This window comes from Tenrec ecaudatus, chromosome 15, assembly GCF_050624435.1.
Source record: "Tenrec ecaudatus isolate mTenEca1 chromosome 15, mTenEca1.hap1, whole genome shotgun sequence".
NCBI lineage: Eukaryota > Metazoa > Chordata > Mammalia > Afrosoricida > Tenrecidae > Tenrec > Tenrec ecaudatus.
This window is the reverse complement of record NC_134544.1, coordinates 63,054,817-63,058,902: the sequence shown is the minus strand read 5'-3', so window position 1 is coordinate 63,058,902 and position 4,086 is coordinate 63,054,817.

Sequence of the window (4,086 nt, the reverse complement as noted above, 5' to 3'; positions counted from 1 at the left end):
CAAGCCTTTAAGACCTCAGAAGCTATATCTTTTGACAGCCGGGCACCATCCGCTTTCTTCACCACATTTGTTTATGCACCCGCTTTGTCTTCAGCGATTGTATTGGGAAGGTGAGCATCATGGAATGCCAGTTTAATAGAACAAAGTCTTTTTGCATTGAGGGAGTACTTGAGTGGAGGTCCAATGTCCATCTGCTACCTTAATACTATACCTATAAATATATGCACATAGATCTATTTCCCCATCCTAATATATAAATATATTTGCATATGTACATACCTTTATTTAGACCTCTATATATGCCCTTTATCTCCCAGCTCTTTCCTCTATTTCCTTTTACTTTCCTCTTGTCGCAATATCATGTTCAACCTTCATTTGGGTTTCAGTAATTCCTCTAGGTTAGATTACCCTTGATCATGCCCTACCAGGCCTCCTATACCCTCCTCACCACCGATTTGGATCACTTGTTGATCCCTTGTCCCTGGGTTTGTTAACACCACTTCCTTTCCCCCCCACCCACCCCCTCCCATGTCACCCTGGAACTGTCGGTCCTGTTGTTTTCTCCTCCAGATTGTTCATCCAGCCTATCTTACTTAGACAGACCTGCGGAGATAACAACATGCACAAAAACAAGACAGAGCAAAATGAAGCAGCCAAAGAAAACAAAAAAACAAGCCAATAACAACAACAAAAAAACACACACACAAGGAAAAGAAAGGAAAGCTTGTAGTTATTTCAAGGACTGTTTGTTGCCCTTTAGGAGTGTTTTCCAGTTCAGTCTGATGGAGCACCAAGCCCTGGCCCAAAGTCTATTTTTGGTAGTCTCTGGGGACTTCATTGCTCTGCTCCCCTTACTATTCTGTTCCATGCCCTTACTGTTTTGCCTCAGTGTTGTGGGATAAGATTGGGCAGAATTCCCACATTGCATCTCCAGTGTTGTCCCCTGTAGGGCTGTGGGTCAGTGAGGGTTGTGTGTCTCATAGTGGGGCCGGCCATATGGTCTTCTGTGTGGATTGGCTGCTCTGAGTGGGAATCTTGTTATCAAGGCTTGGTGGGCCAGGATGTACTCCACTCTTTCTTCCTCCCCCTTCATTTGTTCCCGTGTGCTCTGATCAGATATGTCCCTCTCCCGAGCTGCAGATTCAGTGCTGTCCGCTGAAATAAATTCTTCTGACGGGGAGGGGGCAGCTGTCCATGTAGTTGGGATTGGGGCTGGTCCCTCAGATCTCTCCACTGATTCCCTACTCCATGCCAGCATGTTGCATTCACTTCTTGGAGAACTGGGTTGAAGTCTGGTCCCGCTTTCCCTGTGGAGATATAAACAATACCCTCCCCTTGGGTGGGTTGGTGCCCTGTTCCCCTGCTACACCTTTCTTTTCTTTTCTCCCTCCCCACCCCCAGCCCCCGATTCTTTTTAGTTGGCTACCATATGTATCCCTGGATTTCCTCTGGCCCCTACCATACTACCTGGTCCTCCCCCCAGACATGTCTGTATACAGTAGCTTTTTCCCTGTGCCCCCTTTGCATTATTTTTAAATTAAAATTTTTTATAAAGCTTACTTCCAGCTAAGCATGTTTATAATAACTTCATGACTCCAAAATAAAAAAGAAATGTATAATTCTCTGGCACTCAGTTGGTGGATTGTGATGTTTGATTCACACTGTTTTTATTTGCTATTGAAATTTTGCCTCAGTAGGAAAAAAAATCATGACTTCTCCCTTCTGAGTTAAAATAACCATGCTTTACTCTGTTCACATATTCTTTAAATAGCCCAATACATAGGTAGGTCAAAAAGTACTGCTACTAGATTTCAGCCCATTCATGTACAAGTTATTCCATACCATAGCTCTATGGTCAACGGATGGCTGCAATAGTGTTCTCTCAGTAAGACACTGGCCTTCTTATCAGGGTGACTTCACAGGAAAGGTCGAATCGAAACCCTGGCTTCTGAAGGCTCTGTTGGGCCAGTTAATTTCAAGGCAGAAAGGTCAGTTCAGAAGGTTATGGCATTTTTTTTTAACTCCCAAAGAGTAATCTTGACAGATTTTTCTCAGAGGACACAGGATGATCGTGGGTGCTTATTAAGAAGGTTTTCTTTTTTAATTGAAAACTATATTGGTGAGGAAAAGGCCGGAAAATTTGACTAAAGAATTTCCCCCTATCCATCACACACTGTACCTGGTCACTCTTCAGGGCAGGAGGGGTGGTCCTAGGAGAATTGCACATCAGGTTAAACCTAATCCCCTTTGTCCTGCAGCCTGAAGGTTCCCATTCAGATTTTTGTGCCCCCAAACCAAAGAACATTTTAAAAGGACACATTTATTTGCAACTTAAAACTCCTAAAACTGTCTTCAAACAAAGGTTTAAAGTATTTATAGACATCCATGCAGAATACCCTGAGAAATAATCATTTCAGATTTTGATATTTTTGTTTTAAAAGATTTCTTAACTTTATAGCAATACTTTCTGACTTGCCATTATATATGTACATAAAAGATGATCATTTTATATTTCAGAATCGAAGTTTCTCTCATGATATACTGACCTCAATTTAAAAAACAATTCATACATGGATGGAAGATTTACTATCATAAGATAAAGCATGGAAGTAACTGGATTTGAAGTCAGCAAACCCCAATCCAACTCAAAAAGTGCTACTGAACTTCAGATAAATGACTTATATGCTCTGGCCCTGAGCTTTCTCATCTGTAAAATAAAGAAATTGGACTTCATTTTCTTAAAAGTTCCTGCTAGATTTAGCATTAGTGGAGTTGAAGCTAATCATTTCATAAAGATAATAAATCCAGGCTTCTATTATTAAAAATAGAATTACTTTGAAAAATCAAAAGAAAATACCACCCGTCTGCTTCAGCCTCCAAATCAGGACTCTTAAGGAAATCAATATGAATTGAAAAAACTAAAACCCTTGCTGTGATTTCTCAGGTTTCAAATTTTAGTTCTGGAAACTGAAAATGAAGTATTTAGGAGTTGCTAATAGCTCTCTGGGAAAGAAGAAATGGTGGTTTAAGAAACACATTTGAATTTACCACTTTAAAATCCATCATTCTGGAAGAGAAGATCATGATGTGGGAAAAAAAGAGAAAAAAGTCTTGTTTCTATGACACTATGCACATCATAGATTTTGACTACAGAGTGTAGTAATATTTTCTAATTAATCAGTGTGTTAGGCTGGCTTGCCTAGAGAAACTAAACCAGTGATACTCATGTATGTATAAGAAAGAGCTTTATATCAAGAAGCAATTATATATCAAAGAGCATCCAAGTCCAGTCTAACTCAAGTCCATAAGTCTGATGCTAGTCCATAAATCCCTCTTCAGACTCATGCAGCCATGCAGAATACGGGAAGCTCACAGGTCGGTGGGTGCGGAGGCATGTGAATCCAAGGTCTGTGGAAATACAGCAGGGCTCTGGCAAGTCTCAGGGTCGGAAAGCAGGAAAGTGAAGGGAGAGGGAGTAAGAGAGGTCTACACCTCCAAGGACACAGAATCAGACTGTCATCACCTGATTGACAGGCTTGACTCCACCCCTAGTCAGGAGTGTCTAGTTGACAAAAAACCATCTGACAGTCACAAGCACTAATATATGTAAGCACTTGTTTATTTCCTATTTAGCCAGAGTCAAAATTCATTTATATCCTTGCATAAAGTCTCATATTTATACTTCCCCAAATTCATTGGTCATTAATTATGTAAAGAATCCTTGATACTAAGGGCTCAAATAGAAAGAAAATGTTTTGAAAATGATGATGGCAGCATATGTATACATGTGCTTGACACAATGAATGTATGTACGGATTGTGATAAGAACTGCATGAGCTCCCAAGAAAATGATCACCCAAAATAAATAGATAGATAGATAGATAGATAGATAGACAGATAGACAGATAAAATCCTAAAGCCATGGGTAGGTCATCTGGGCATCTGAGCCTAAGATCTAACATTGATTGACTAGTGTCAGGGGCATTTCACCACCAGGAATTTTTCTGCTATAAAGTCTCTGATAAATTAGGGCATTCATTATGTGACCCCTCAGATACACCTTGCAATGCTCCTTCATCAAATGTG